The sequence below is a fragment of the Bombina bombina genome, chromosome 1 (assembly GCF_027579735.1).
Source record: "Bombina bombina isolate aBomBom1 chromosome 1, aBomBom1.pri, whole genome shotgun sequence".
NCBI classification, from domain to species: Eukaryota; Metazoa; Chordata; class Amphibia; order Anura; family Bombinatoridae; genus Bombina; species Bombina bombina.
In genome coordinates this window covers 540,952,529-540,969,478 of record NC_069499.1, presented here as the reverse complement: position 1 = coordinate 540,969,478, position 16,950 = coordinate 540,952,529, and the positions used below count along the sequence as shown (strand labels likewise).

The window sequence follows — 16,950 nt, the reverse complement described above, 5'->3', positions numbered from 1 at the left end:
GTAACTAGATCACGCTTTCCTCATATGTACTAATGAGTCTACCTTGTCATAAAGGAACATAATGCACTTTTTGCAAGACATCTGTATAGTCTTGCAATATATTATACAAGCATACCAAGTTTAAAAGCTTTCTGAATAGATTAACACAACATTTTCTGAAATTGCTTTTCAACGACCAATCCCCACAATTTGTCTTTTATGGAGGAGTAAATATAGACTTGTTACTAGACTAGCCAATGCTTTCCACTATCATTTTGTTAGCACAAATTTGCACTTGCAGTATATTATCATATCTGCTGAGTCCAATGAGGGACAGATATGTGGTGGCATGATTTGTATTGGGAAGTCTGCAGTATACACTTATATTTCTCAGAAGTGGAACACGCACACATTATAGAGTTACAATTTATTTATTTTTCAATGCATTTTATACTACAATCTTAGTGTTTCATGTCCCTTTAATCATTCTCAAGACAGCTGAAATATGGGGTAAACTTATTTTAAGTATCACCAATGAACAGTGAGTACCCCCTACAGTAATAAGTAGCAGTTTATTTAGTTTTTATTTTAATTTATCCAAAGTTTGTTTCCTACTGAGCTTCTTATTTTTTTTTAGTTGTTGGCTCCATGTTGACCCATTCAAGTGCAATTGTGGCTCCCACAAATGAAGTCTTACACATGCCAAGAAAATGAGTATTATCAATAAAAGTCTTTTAAGTTTGCCGACCACTAATTTCAATGCATTTCTATGGCTGTTCATTTCCTTCTCTTATGCCCCAGGAAATTAAAAAATAAACAGTCTATTAGGGGGGGGGGGGGGGATTAGATCTAAAACACAGATTGTTTTGTTAACTATGTTTTCTAAGGTTGATAAATCCACTCAACTCATACCTAGAACTGTGACTCCAACAGAGCAGAAATATTTAAGTACTTACAAAAATCAACGTGCTTTGTTTCTGCCTTGTTGATAGCAATCTTTCTGATCTACAACGCAGAGTAATTTAATGACATGAATATAGGCCTAACTTTCTGAGGGAAACCTCAGTTTTAGTTCAGAGACAGACAACAAAATAAAAACCTAAAAACATACAAGAAATTTAAAAAAAAGCTCACATTAATTTTTTATTCTTTTTGCTATAGGTGCATAAATATCATTCATCTGTACCAGATGCCGCAGGTATAGATTCCTTATTTTACACCATCTCATAGTACTCACATACAATTTCAGTACAAATAACTGTGCTGTTCCGATATTTAATTCAAGTAATTAGTGTTGTATCTCAAAACTATTTTAATTGTGCACCACATTTCTACTAAAATCCATAGCTGTTTGAGAGATAAAATAAAGTATTACACTATAATCAATCTATTTTATAGACATATCACTAGAAGTGTTGGTCAAAATGATCTTTTCATGGGTTAGTGCCAAATATCAACAGGACTGACAGTATCAGTTACTATCCCTATCACCGGCCCCCTCCTGGTCTGGTAGTTACTGTATGCCTGCCTATTGAAAGAGGCATTGTAAGGTGAATCTCAAAGCTGGGTTGTGCGACTAGTGCTGCTGATTGAGTCAGAGACCATATCGGCTTTGGAACAGTGGTACTATGCGTCTATGGTTGCCACCTTTTTTGGAAGAAAATACTGGCCATGCTAATTAACATAAATTTGCATAAATAATTAAACAGCATTACTCAAAACTAAAGCTGATAGGACTGATTTTAAATGCTCATTTGTTTATAACTAGTATTTATTACACTCAGAAGAAGTTTCACTTTGACAGGGGCTTTCTTTCAATATTTATTCTTTATTTTCTACATTGACATGAACCTTAAAAATACCAGTCATGTCGGTAAAATACTGGCTGGTTGGCAACCCTATCTGCGTCTCCTGAGAACTACATTAACTATCTTTAACCTGTTTGTGGGGTTAAACACATAGGGCTCAATTTACTAAGCAACATATGCTGCTTTTGAGTCCTTGCTCAGAACATGTGAACATGTGAGCCTACTTTCTGCATTGTAAGAAGCAGTGGTCAATGCTGCTTCTTAAACTCTCTGTCATCTCTGAGTTAGTGGATAGAAATCCCCCTAAACACGTGTGTAAAGTGTGATTGACAGGCCCTTCTCTCATGTGATTGGTCATGATAAAGAAGGGGGCAGCGTTACACTCACAAGTGTGTATGTAATGATAAATACAGTGATGGAACATTGTCCGCTGAAGCCGGACAAACAGGTTCTCAAGTCAGGAACCTTGTCCTCACTGGTTTTGTACATGGGGCTCTTAGCATTGCAGGGTCACCAGTGTTACAATTATATGCTCTAACAAATTAGAGCACATAATTTTTCCTCTCTTTTTTCTTCTTGCCCCCACCCCCTCCCTTAATTAAAGGTTAATTTAAAGATGAGTATTTTTAACTTATCAAAATGTTTTTGATATTTGATATTGTAAATTTATATTTTCAATAAATGATTATTGAACTTTACATATATAGAAAAGTATAAAATAATAGATTATTTTTAAATCCCACTATTCCAGCTTTCCAGGCTTTCCTGCAGCAGCATGAACTGATAATTTTAAAGATACATTACAGGGAGAGCAGGCAAAAAAATAAATTTTTAAATTATAAATAGTTAAACATTTTGGCCCACATTACAGTTTAGCACTATTGATAGTGCAAGGCACACTGTCAATATTGCGGACTCACTTTTAGAAAAGCACACAATCTGACATTACAAGTCCATTGTAAAACAGAATTATCAGAGAATATTTTACGAAATTTTCCACAGTAAAGTAAAACCCATGAACTGATGTTAATTTGCAAATAAATAAACTGTATTATCCAAAAGTTAAAGTGATGGTAAAGTCATCTGTTGTGCAGTACATTATCCTTTTTCTTTTACCTTAACTAGCACATCGATGTGCTTATATAAATAAAAAACAATTTATTCACTCTGTAATGATGATTTTATTTCCCCTCCGTAGAGTTTTTTAAACAGCCTCTCTATAATTTTTTCACCGGTGCAGCTTTGATTGACAACGCTTTTAGCCAATCATCAGCTCACCATGCGCCCTATGTAAAATATGAACCGCACGCTCCCGGCATCTACACTAACTCTTTGCTACTTACTGCGCATGCGCACTTCTTACGCTAACTGCGCATTGCTATCTGAGAATACTCAGCTCCTGGTTTTAGCCGATGTAAGTAAACAGTAAATCATTCCTTTCATAATGATTCACTGTTTGCTTTCATTTCTCTCATCAGCCAGATATTTTTCGATGTCTATATGTTTCAATGTTTGCTTTAATTTCTACCATCAATAATTTCTCTCTTCATATATAAAATAATTGTAAGTATTTTTTGGGCAAAAAATACTTACAATTATTTTATATATGAAGAGAGAAATTATTGATGGTAGAAATTAAAGCAAACATTGAAACATATAGACATCGAAAAATATCTGGCTGATGAGAGAAATGAAAGCAAACAGTGAATCATTACGAAAGGAATGATTTACTGTTTACTTACATCGGCTAAAACCAGGAGCTGAGTATTCTCAGATAGCAATGCGCAGTTAGCGTAAGAAGTGCGCATGCTCAGTAAGTAGCAAAGAGTTAGTGTAGATGCCGGGAGCGTGCGGTTCATATTTTACATAGGGCGCATGGTGAGCTGATGATTGGCTAAAAGCGTTGTCAATCAAAGCTGCACCGGTGAAAAAATTATAGAGAGGCTGTTTAAAAAACTCTACGGAGGGGAAATAAAATCATCATTACAGAGTGAATAAATTGTTTTTTATTCATATAAGCACATCGATGTGCTAGTTAAGGTAAAAGAAAAAGGATTATGTACTGCACAACAGATGACTTTACCATCACTTTAATTTTAAATACAAATTGGTTATAACCAGTCAAAATCCTCAAGAATAGATTCAGATAGGTAAATTTGATATCAGCGCATTCTCACCAAATTTGATTATTATTTTTTTGTGAGCAACATCAAAAAAGCTTTATATCTTGGAGGAACTTACTTTTTTTATTTTTTCCAAACTTCATTAAGATTGTTACAATGGTTCTCACTGTAGCTTTTTCTAAAAATCCTCATGTGTCCATATTGAAAAATCTCAAATTTCACATATAAATAAAGCAAAATGTATTGAACTGATTTACTTTATTATTTTAGGGTTTGAACTTTGTAGTAATTCCCAATCCCAACTTGCAGCTTGATGCTGTGTATCCATTAAAGTTTTATATGCATTTAAAATAGTTTTTAAGCTAGAATGCTCATTTGAACTTAAACTCATAGCATATATCAGCAATTATAGGGTCATTAATATGCATGGTACAACTACAATAGCAGGCTTACTATTCACATGATATTGTTTTCTTCCTGTGTCTGAGTCTGTCTTTAAAACCATTCTCTTATTAGTATTATTTTTTTTGTAAATCTTTTTATTAATTTAATTTACAATATTATTGAGAGAATATGGGGGGGGGGGAGAAAAAAAATACATCTTTTGGCCTCTATTTATCAAGCCGTCAACCGCAAATGCGCTGGAATTCAGCAGCGTATTTGTGGCGAGGCTGATTCGCCATAGTTATCAAGCCCTACAGACCGGAAAAAGTAGAATCTAGTGACGTGACATACGATCCGCCGGACTCAGTCTGACACAGATCGATGGTTACGTCACTCCAGATGTTCCAAACGCAAGTTCGGCACAATCTGACTACTTTTGGAGGTTATCAAAGAACAACCAGGTACGCTCGCCACTATTCCGGCCCAGCGTACCTGGTTTTCAATCCGCCGCCTCCCATAGGAATCAATGGGAGTCTGACAGCAGCGAAAGCTCATGTTCGCTGCTGCCCGATATCCCATTGATTTCTATGGCAAATGTCTACACCAAACACCCTAACATGTACCCTGAGTCTAAAGACCCCTAATCTGCCCCCCCTACACCGCCGCCACCTACTTTATACTTATTAACCCCTAAACCACCACTCCCGGACCCCGCGGCAACTAAATAAATTGTTTAACCCCTAAACCGCCTCTCCCGAACCCCGCCGCAACTAAATAAATAGTTTAACCCCTAAACCGCTGCTCCCGGACCCCGCCGCAACTAAATAAATTGTTTAACCCCTAAACCAACGCTCCCGGACCCCGCCGCAACTAAATAAAATGTTTAACCCCTAAACTGCCGCTCACGGACCCCGCCTCCACCTACATTATACATATTAACCCCTATCCTGCCTCCCCTAAACCACCGCCACCTACATTAAACTTATTAACCCCTATCCTGCCCCCCCTACACCTCTGCCACCTACATTAAACTTATTAACCCCTATCCTGCCCCCCTACACCTCCGCCACTATATTAAAGTTATTAAACCCTAAACCTAAGACTAACCCTAACCCCCCCTAACTTAAATATAATTTAAATAAATCTAAATAAAATTACTATTAATAACTAAATTATTCCTATTTAAAACTAAATACTTACCTATAAAATAAACCCTAAGATAGCTACAATATAACTAATAGTTACATTGTAGCTATCTTTGGGTTTATTTTTATTTTACAGGCAACTTTGTATTTATTTTAACTAGGTACAATAGTTATTAAATAGTTATTAACTATTTAATAACTCCCTAGCTAAAATAAATACAAAATTACCTGTAAAATAAAAATAAATACAAAAATCCTAACCTAAGTTACAATTACACCTAACACTATACTATAATTAAATAAATTAAATTAATTAACTACAATTACCTAACATTAAATAAAATTAACTAAAATGAACTAAAGTACAAAAAAAAACCCCACTAAATTACAGAAAATAAAAAAAATTACAAGAAGTTTAAACTAATTACGCCTAATCTAAGCCCCCTAATAAAATAAAAAAGCCCCCCAAAATAATAAAATTCCCTACCCTAAACTAAATTACAAATAGCCCTTAAAAGGGCCTTTTGCGGGGGCATTGCCCCAAGTAATCAGCTTTTACCTGAAAAAAAAAAATACAACCCCCCAACATTAAAACCCACCACCCACACACCCAACCCTATCCTAAAACCCACCCAAACCCCCTTAAAAAAACCTAACACTACCCCCTTGAAGATCACCCTACCTTGAGCCGTCTTCACCCAGCCAGGCAGAAGTCTTCATCTGATCCGGCCAGAAGTCTTCATCGAATCCGGCAGAAGAGGTCCTCCAAGCGGCAGAAGTCTTCATCCAAGCGGCATCTTCTATCTTCATCCATCCAGAGCGGAGCGGGTCCATCTTCAATCCAGCCGACTAGGAGCCATCCTCTTCAAACGACGTCCTAACACTGAATGACGGTTCCTTTAAATGACGTCATCCAACATGGTATCCCTTGAATTCCGATTGGCTGGTAGGATTCTATCAGCCAATCGGACTTAATGTAGGAAAAATCTGATTGGCTGATCCAATCAGCCAATAGTGTTGACCTTGCATTCTATTGGCTGATCGGAAGGGTCTTTGCGGGGCATTGCCCCAAAGTAATCAGCTCTTTTACCTGTAAAAAAAGAAATACAACCCCCCCAACATTAAAACCCACCACCCACACACCCAACCCTACTCTAAAACCCACCCAAACCCCCCTTTAAAAAACCTAACATTAACCCCCTGAAGATCACCCTTCCTTGAGCCGTCTTCACCCAGCCGTGCACAAGTGGTCCTCCAGAGGGTCCGAAGTCTTCATCCTATCCGGGCAGAAGAGGACCTCCAGACCGGCAGAAGTCTTCATCCAAGTGGCATCTTCTATCTTCATCCTTCCTGAGCGGAGCGGGTCCATCTTCAAGACATCTGACGCGGAGCATCCTATTCAATCGACGGCCGACGACTGAATGACTGGTCCTTTAAATGACGTCATCCAAGATGGTGTCCCTTGAATTCCGATTGGTTGATAGAATTCTATCAGCCAATCGGAATTAAGGTAGGAAAAATCCTATTGGCTGATGCAATTAGCCAATAGGATTGACCTTGCATTCTATTGGCTGATTGGAACATTGTAACTTAGGTTAGGATTTATTTTACAGATAATTTTGTATTTATTTTAGCTAGGTAGCTATTAAATAGTTAATAACTATTTAATAGCTATTGTACCTAGTTTAAATAAATACAAAGTTGCCTGTAAAATAAAAATAAACCCTAAGATAGATACAAATGTAACTATTAGTTATATTGTAGCTATCTTAGGTTTTATTTTATAGGTAAGTATTTAGTTTTAAATAGGAATAATTTAGGTAATAATTTTAAATTTATTTAGATGTATTTAAATTATATTTAAGTTAGGGGGGTGTTAGGGCTAGACTTAGGTTTAGGGGTTAATTCATTTAATATAGTGGTGGCGGTGTAGGGGGGGCAGATTAGGGGTTAATAAATGTAATGTAGTTGGCGGCGGTGTAGGGGGGGCAGGATAGGGGTTAATAAATGTAATGTAGGTGGCAGCGGGCTCCGGGTGCGGCGGTTTAGGGGTTAAACAATTTATTTAGTTGCAGCGGGGTCCGGGATCGGCAGGATAGGGGTTAATAACTTTATGTAGGTGGCGGCGGTATAGGGGGCGGCAGATTAGGGGTTAATAGGTATAATGTAGGTGGCGGCGGGGCCCGGGAGTGGCGGTTTAGGGTTAATATATTTATTAGAGTTGCAGCGGGGTCCGGGAGCGGCGGTTTAGGGGTTAATAAGTTTATTTAGTTGCGAGGGGCTCTGTGAGTGGCGATTTAGGGGGTATAACAGTATAGTATAGTGTGGGTGCTTAGTGACAGGCTAGTAAGAAAGCTGCGAATAAGCCAATGAGCAGGGAGATCGATGACTGTTAGTTAACAACAGTCTGCTGCTCATTGCACCGTACTTGGTGCGCAGCTTTTTGACAGCTTTCTTGATAAATTTGGCAAACGTATTCAGGTCCGCGGCGGCAATGTTAGGCGAGCTTAGGCGAGCGTATTGATGCCGGCGAATAAAGGAAAGTAGACAGGTTGTTAAATAGAGGCCATAGTCTCTCATGAGGATACAGGTAAAGATAGGTAATAACAAACATAAAATAAAATCAAAGGTCTCTTAGAGGAAGTCTGTCTCTGCGAGAGAGACTAATAGTTTTAAGTTGGAGTCCATTAAGTCCAGGTTAAAGACCTTTAAAAAAAAAAAAAAACATCAGGAGACTCTCTGTCTTCTAAAGAAGTATAATATAAGTAGTATTAGTTGTTAATAAATCTGTATGGTAGCAAACAGCAACAGAAGTGAGGAAGGAAAAAAGGGGTAGGGATTGGGAGTAGGGGGAGGGAAACCAGCTAATGGGTATACGGGAATTGGTATATGATGGATAGTGGAAGTACATAAGCGAGGAGAACAAGATATATAGGGTTGTTTAGTTCCTCTCCCATATAAAAATAATATCCAATATGGTATCTGCTTTTCCCTGGAAATTATAATGAGGTTTGTCAAGTGAAAGTACATGATCAACCTCGTGAATCCACATTTGGGGTGTGGGGACCTGTTGTTTTTTCCAGAACCTAGGAATTAGGCACTTTGCACAATTTATCATACATTGTAGTAATTGTCTACGATATAGACAGCTAAGACTTGGGAGGACATTCGGTAAAATCAGAGCAGGGCTATTCAATATTGGAGTCGAGAATAGAGTTGATGTGTGCATTAATAGTGTACTATTAGTGATTAAGTAAGGAACAATGCCAAAAAATATTACGAGAGATCCAATCTCCCCACAGTGTCTCCAGCATAGAGGAGAGGCACCTGGAAATATGTTATGGAGTCTATAAGGGGAAAGGTACCACCACAGTAAGATTTTGTAGTTGAGTTCCACTATTGTTGGTGAAATTGACGATTTTTTAGTTATTAAAAAAATGTTGTTCTTTTGTTTTTGAGTAAATGTTATATTAAGTTCCTTCTCCCATTTGGCTAGATATGAGGGTTTAGGTGTGGAAGTGGGACTTTGCAATATTTTATGAATCATAGAGATATGTGATTTGTGAAGTGAAGGAGTTGTGCATAGCGTTTCAAAAGGTGTAAAAGGTCTTGTAAAATCAGGTTTGTAAGGGGAGGTTAATAGTGCATGCCGTATTTGAAAATAGGAGAGCCATTTATGGAAGGGGGGGCAAAATCTGAGCTCAGGTCAGCTTGTGTTCTGAATTGATCATTTTGGAAGAAGTGGGAGACTGTGGAGGGTAGTTGTAGGTCGACTGGATGTGGTGTTTGTATTAGGTCCGGCAGTATAAATGAAGTGTTATTGAGTAATGGAGTTAAGGGGGAGATAGGACAGGAAACATTTGTAGAGATTTTGATAGTCTTGTCCCAAACTCTAAGAGTGGATGCTATGTTATAGTTGAATTCATATAGTGGAGATCTGTGTCTCTTCGGGATCCAACATACCTTGGCTATATTGTGCCCTGTTAGAAGGGAAGCTTCCAACTGAAGCCATGGTTTGGAGGGTGAAAAGTGGTTCCATGCCACAACACACGCCAGATGAACTGCTTTATAATAATTAGTTAGATTGAGGATTCCCAGTCCTCCCTTCTCCCTACTAAGGTATAGATTCTTTTTGGCAACTCTTGGTCTTTGATAAGACCACAGGAATGATTTGATTCATTTTTGTTGTGAATCGAGAAATTGAGTAGACAGATCTAGGGGGGAGGACCTGAAACAAATATAGATATTTAGGAAGTATAGTCATTGACACCGCGTTCGCTCGGCCTAGCCAAGAAAGGTGATTCTGTCTATGCCAGGTGTCTAAAAGTTTCCGTATTTCGTTTTGAAGAGCAATATAGTTATGTTCAAAGAGATCTGGTATGGATGAGGAGATGTTAATGCCTAGATATTTTAAGAATTTATCTATTGTAAATGTAGTGTGTTGGGCCAAGTAAGTGACTTCATCCTCGGGCAGATTGACAGGTAGGAGGATGGATTTGTCCATGTTTATAGAAAAATTTGATATATTTTTAAAAACGTCAAATTCTGTTAAGAGTGAGGGAACTGATAAAAGTGGTGAACGTAAGGTAAAGATAATATCATCTGCGTATAGGATACATTTTTGGTTTATAGAGCCAAATTCCATGCCTTTAATATTTATGTTGTTTCTGATATGGGTGGCAAGTGTTTCAACTGTTAAGGCAAACAAAAGGGGAGAAAGGGGGCATCCTTGGTGTGTGCCATTGTGTATCTGGAAACTATGAGACAATGTATCATTAGCTCGGACTGTTGCTGAGGGATTGATATATAAAGCTCTAATTCTATTGATAAATGCATGGGAAAAGCCAAATTTCACCAGGACCCACCAGAAAAAAACCCAGTCAACCCTGTTGAAAGCCTTCTCGGCATCTGTGGAGAGCATTACCATTGGTAATTTGTTGGTAGTGGCTGTATACAGAGTTTGAAGAACCAAAATTGAATTATCTTTAGCCTCCCTACCCGGGATAAAGCCGACCTGATCCGTATGGATCAGGTATGGCAAAAATGTATTTAGGTGCGTAGCTAATAATTTAGCGTATAACTTGACGTCAATGTTTATAAGGGAGATGGGACAGTAATTTTTTAATTGATCTGTTGGTTTACCGGGTTTTGGAATAACAGTGATAGACGTTTCCAGGAGATTTTTGGTAAAAGTGCCTTGGTGATCGATTGGTAAAGTTCAAGAAGATGCGGGCTCAGTTGTGGGGCGAAGAGGTGGAAGAATTTTGGGGTAAAGCCATCGGGGCCCGAGGCTTTGCCCTGTGGTAGGGTTTTAATAGCAGCCAGGATTTCATGGATATGAGACGGTTGGTCTAAGTAAGAGATGTCTTCTCAGATAAGGTCGGGAGTTCAATTTTTTCAAGATAATTGTTAATTAAATTAGTCTTTGTGATGGGGTCTGGGGATTCTATGTTATAGAGGTAAGTGTAATAATTAGCAAAATTATTCACAATTGATGAACTGTCATAGGACGCATGAACCAAGGGATCTGTTATAGGCTTTATAAAGGTCTTAAATCTCTTTTTTTCTAGCCAGCATGCGTCCTGGTTTGTTTCTTTCTATGAAGAATTTATCTCTCAAAGTAAGAGAGTGTAAGTGGGCGCATTTTGTGAGATAGTTGTTCAAGTCTTCTCTGGTTTGCTGTAAAGTGGAATAGTGTTGTCTAGATTGAGGGTTGTTTTTATGATTATATTCGGCTTGTGTAAATTTAGAGGTTAGGGAGTTATATAATAATGCTCACTGTTGGCGCTGTCTTTTATTATGTTTTATAAGTTTGCCACTTATAAAGCACTTATATGTTTCCCAGTTGTTGGTTATAGATGTGTCAGAAGGTCTATTTATGGTAAAGAATTCCTTAGTTTTTTTAATGATTTCGGTTGTTATTTGAGGGCCAGAAAAGATGAGGTCATTTAGTTTCCAGTTCGGGCGATGTAGAGGTTTGGCAGACCAGGTGAAAGAGTTGAAAACTGCACTGTGGTCAGACCATACTGTGTGGCTGATCCTGGAATCTTTTAGGGATGTTAAAATGGATTGGTCACAAAGTATATAATCTAGGCAAGTGTAGGTTTTTTGTGGGTGTGAGAAAAAGGTATAGTCCTTGGTATGTGTATGGGTGATTCGCCATGTGTCGATAAGTGGGAGAGATTGTATTGCTGACCAATTGGCTTTAGTTCTTCTGTGGTTCATATATGATTTCCCAGTGGAGGTGTCCAAAATAGGTGCTAATGGGAAAGTTTAGGTCTCCGTCTAGGATGATAGGGCCTTTAGCTATGTCTATTAGTTGGTTAATAGCTTTGCGGAAGAAGGAAGGTGTAGGACGGAAAAATGCATATAGGTTGGCTATCGTGAGAGGTATGCCATAAAGTAAGCCCACTATAATCAGAATTCTGCCCTCAGAATCTGAGTATTTCTGCAAAAGTTCGAAGGGAGTGCCTTTTTTAAAGAAGATACTAACACCATTTCTCCTGTCGGGACCTGAGCTAAAAAAATGTTGGTCATAGTGGAATGTCGGGAGATTGGGTTCTTTGAGTTTTTAAAATGAGTTTCCTGTAAAAGAAGGATGTCTATTTGTTTCTTGTAGAGGTCATGAAATCTATTGACAGTTTCTCTGGGGATAGGAAGCCTTTGACATTCTGTGTAGCTATGGTAAAAGTGTTAGAAGGAGTAGGTATGTGCATATTAAATCTATGTGTAAGTTACAATATCTAAATAGCTGAAGGGAAGGAACAACATCCGCACCAGAGAGACTGGTTAGGCTGTAAAATGTGTAGTCTATTTGTCGGAAAGGGGGGAGAGGGCTGCCAAGGTTGGGGAGCAGCAAATGGGAGGGGTTTGAGAGAGGGAAGGAGACTAGAGTTGCTGTTCACAATTTGATGTAATATGTAATGTGAGGTATCTGATGGAAAAGAGAAAGTAAAGGGAAGAAACCAGAAGAAGGAAAGAATATGAAGAGGAAAGTAGAATTGGGATGTTTTGAATACAAGAACAAATAGGGGCTTAGCACGGTATGAGAAAACCCGCCACTAACTTTTATGACTAATACTTTGGAGCAGGCAGAAAGAAGAGGATAAAAAAAAAACAGAAAAGAAATTAAAAAACAATATAAAAAGAGGCACGTTACATACCTAACATTCAAAACATTTTTCCTCTCTCTTTCCTTTTAAAAATTACTTATACATTTAACATTAACTGAGATAACTTGTACAGCAAAAACAGGCTGAAAACTTTGTGCATACCAAAATGCATTCTAAAGTAAAGCTAATATCTTATCAACAATTGACATCTACAGCAGTGTCTACCATGCATAAGGCAACTGGTGATATAAATACATTGTAACAATAACTGCAGACTAGGTGGAAGAGTTATATGCATCTTTGTTAACTCACTTGACCAGGTCTACAGGTTTAAAGACAAAAGCCTAAAGAAAATGTATGTAGTTGACTCCGGGTAAAAGTTCAGGTGTCGTCTAGGGTAACCTGGGGTGCAGGAGGTGGTTTCTTCTTGGGCAGCTTATTCCCCACTTCCGACCAGGTGCTCCTTTGGGGTTTAGGATTAGTTAAGCGGACTGTTTCATTAATGAAGATGTGTTTGTGGATACCTCGGGTGCCGGAATTCCCAGAAGTTCACAGAAGGAGACAGCCTCTCGTGGATCTTTACATTCTAGCTTTTCCCCACCTCTGAGAACCTGAAGAGATACTGGGAACCCCCATCTGTAGGGGATCTTCTGGGCCCTGAGATGTGAGGTGATGGTGTTAAATTCTCTGCGTAGCTGTAGGGTCCTAGATGACAGATTTTGAAAGATCTGGATCTGTGATCCTAGGTGGGAGAAGTAATGCTGCTGTCTAGCATAGCTGAGAATTTTTTCTCTATCCTTAAAGCTCTGGAAACAGATTACTATGTCTCTCTGAGGTTGATTCTCACCCGGTTTAGGATGGTGGGCTCTCTCTATCAGAATCTCTGGTATGACGAATGAGTTTGCAATTGTTAGAGCCTGAAATAGTTCTTGTAGGAAGTGGTGTATGGTGTCCCCAGTTACTGTTTCGGGCACTCCTCTAATGCGGAGATTGTTGCGCTTTGTACGGTTTTGTATATCAGCTCTTCTCTGTCATCATCTAGAGTTTCAACTCTAAACCCTAGTTAATTGATTTCACTTTTTAGGTCAGCGCATTCCTCATGGGTACACACCTTCACCTGTGTTATAAGGTTTTCCATAGTTTTTAACATAACAGGAACAAATAATGTTTCACTCTTAAATGTGAAAGAACTTTTATTGAGAGAACAGCAACGTTTCGGGGCTTCTGCCCCTTTGTCAAGCTTGACAAAGGGGCAGAAGCCCTGAAACATTGCTGTTCACTCAATAAAAGTTCTTTCACATTTAAGAGTGCAACATTATTTGTTCTGGATATTTACTTTGAGCTTATGGGATTTGGCTCTATATGTTTGCACCTACCATGTTGCTTATGGACATTTGATGAGAGCAGGTGAGCTGGTCCTACCTCTGTGCTATTATTTTAACATAACAGGGCCATCTTCTGGTGATGAGTCAGCTCCATCTACTGAAGTTTTGTCTTCTCCCTCTGTAGTTGAGGGATCTGTAGCCTTTTTCTTCTCAAATTGTTTAAAGAAGGTGCTGGATGGACCCAGTCCTGAAGGAGTTGTTTTCAGCAGTTTGTCTGCTTTGGCCGTTCTGCGGTGCGCCATTATTAAGTCCCTTCTAGGGTCTATGGGGTAGTTATCTCGCTGTGAGCCAGAAGATCTTGAGATGAGTAATGTGTATGCTCTGAGTTGTATAGATATAGTGCGTGCTTTATAGATTGCTACGCTCAGCCTAGATATTGTCTGAAAGTTATTGCTCAGAATACAACATCAGGGTTCTCATTATAGTTGTGCAGTTGAGGGAAACGTTGCTGAGTTATTCAGGAATTTATCAAAGCCTCAGGCACTAAATGTTATGCATAAAAAAAAACTGGCTAGACAGGGAACGTATATCAGAGAATAGGCCCCAGGTTGCAATGTTTAATTAGGCTGAGCTGTTACTTTAAGTTATACACATGCATGTAAGGCAGATTGCTGTACAAGCTAAATGTCCATGCTATTCTTTTTGTAGGTTCATGCTGTTTAAGGATCCCTGAGCTGGCCATGCACAGATTAAAAGTCAGCCATGCGGTAACACAGCGGGCCGTGAGAGCAGGGCAAAGTATGGATCGTGGTGTCAGGTGAGTGCACTTAATGTGGAGCGATGTAAGCCGTATACCCTGGCAGTTAATGATTGCGCAATCTGCGCACTACTACCAGTTAGGCTGCGTCCTCTCACATCGCGGATGCAATGGTTGCTCCTGACTGCAGATATAGTTGGGCCAGTGAGAGGTTTGCGGAGGCTGGTAGGATCAGTGGGTGCTCCGATGTCTCCCCCGTCTTTGTGGAAGTCTAGAGGAGATCTTGGCTTGAGTAGTGGCGGTTTTCTGCTAGTCCGTGCAGAGAGCCTCAGAGAGATGCAGCCATCACAGACGCCTGCAGGCTCCGCCCCTAAATTAAACTCTTTTATTGAAGAAAAGAATCACATAGCATAAAAAATAACAAATAGTTAAAGGGACAGTCAATTCCAAAAGAAAGTTTCATGATTTAAATAGGGAATGTAACTTTCCAATTTACTTTTATCACCAATTTTGCTTTGTTCTATTGGTATTCTTAGTTGAAATCTAATTCTAGGAGGTTCATATGCTAATTTCTTAGACCTTGAAGACTTCCTCTAATCTGAATGCATTTTGACCACTAGAGGGCATTAGTTCCCGTGTTTCATATAGATAACATTGAGTTCATGCACGTGAAGTTACCCTGGAGTGAGCACTGATTGGCTAAAAAGCAAGTCTGTCAAAAGAACTGAACTAAGGGGGCAGTTTGCAGAGGCTTAGATACAAGGTAATCAGAGAGGAAAAAAGTGTATTTATATAACAGTGTTGGTTATGCAAAATTGGGGAATGGGTAATAAAGGGATTATCTTTCTTTTTAAACAACAAAAATTCTGGTGTTGACTGTCCCTTTACAAATTGACATTAGCAATGATATGCAAGGAATAACATGACCCCAAAAGTCATCTTGGAATTATAGGATTGGCCATTCTAGATGGTATTTCAAAACTTCTGATTGTCCATGGGTCCCTTAAAACAATGTGGCTATTGCCAGTCAAACAAAGATAAATAACAGGCTACTGCTGAAGATGACATACAGATGTGTAACAATTCTCTTATTTTAACCCATTACAGGTTCCAGGTGCTGAAGTTCTGTACTTTCTGGGCTCCACCATGTTGGACCACACATTTGTGCACACTGTGACAGAAGCAGTGCATATTCACATATTCAGTGACATTGGAGGATTTTTAACAGATGAAACTTGCACTTCAGTTTTGCTTGCACAAAAGGAAAGTGGAAGCATTACATATTGTAGCTTTTTCCCCCACACTTTAATAGTTACAAAACACATATAAAAAAAGACGTCAGGAACAATATAGAGCAGTCATATAAAAAATGTACAGCTCCCACTGTGTACTGTCCACATTAAACTGAATTGCATCATATGGCTTTTAATAAAGACATCAATTGGTTGGTATTATTCAATCTCTGCCACTAGTAAGCACATCAGACAGGGGGGAGACCTAAGATAATATTCCAATGCCAATCTGTAGTTTTACAAAGGTAACAACAATTGTTCTTTTTTCTTTATTCTCATTAAATAGTGTTTTGTATTACTATAGATTTGCTCCTTTCAACTGTTCAGTATATCTGTAATGATTGGAAGGTCTCTCTGCCACTTGATGGCTAATAGGTTTAATATAGACTTGCATAATTTGTCCCATGTAGCATAGTAACATAGTAACATATTAGATGAGGTTTAAAAAAGACCGAAGTCCATCAAGTTCCAGTTGATCTTAAATTAATCCCACTAAAAGGTGACCCATTTAATACAAGCAATCATATCCATGAATTTTGTTTCTAGCCAGAAATGTATTCAAACAATTTTTAAATGTATCTAGGGTATTGGCATTTACTACCTCCTTTGGTAATGAGTTCCACGATTTTATTGCTCTTACAGTGAAAAAACGTTTTCGTTGCAGTAGATTAAATCTCCTTTCCTCCAACCTTAAATTGTGACCTCTTGTCACAATCAATTTTCTTGGAATAAACAGAGCTTCTGCCATCTCTGTGTATGGGCCTTGAATTTGAATGAATGTGATATATAACATTTGATATTGGTATCAATATCTACTCTGTTTTTAAAGCTAACTGGCAATTATGTATCTCTATATATTTAGGGTCTAAGAGTGCCACCTTGCTGCCTTGTTCCCTACCACCCCCCTCTATTCCATGGTCATATATAAGGTGAGAGGTCACTGGCTGTTGTTAGACAAAATCATTTTCTTATTGTTATTGATTTTCTGGGGGATACCTAAGTAATAATATGGCTAAACAGTAAAA

General features: G+C 38.5%; 1 long non-coding RNA gene across 1 annotated transcript; it reads left to right on the top strand.

Moving 5' to 3' along the window:
• The first annotated feature begins 14,582 nt into the window (after positions 1-14,582).
• Positions 14,583-16,672, top strand: LOC128638785 (uncharacterized). The gene is made up of 2 exons (XR_008399121.1): positions 14,583-14,693; positions 15,741-16,672. It is a non-coding gene; the product is annotated as an uncharacterized LOC128638785 (long non-coding RNA).
• Positions 16,673-16,950: the final 278 nt, after the last annotated feature.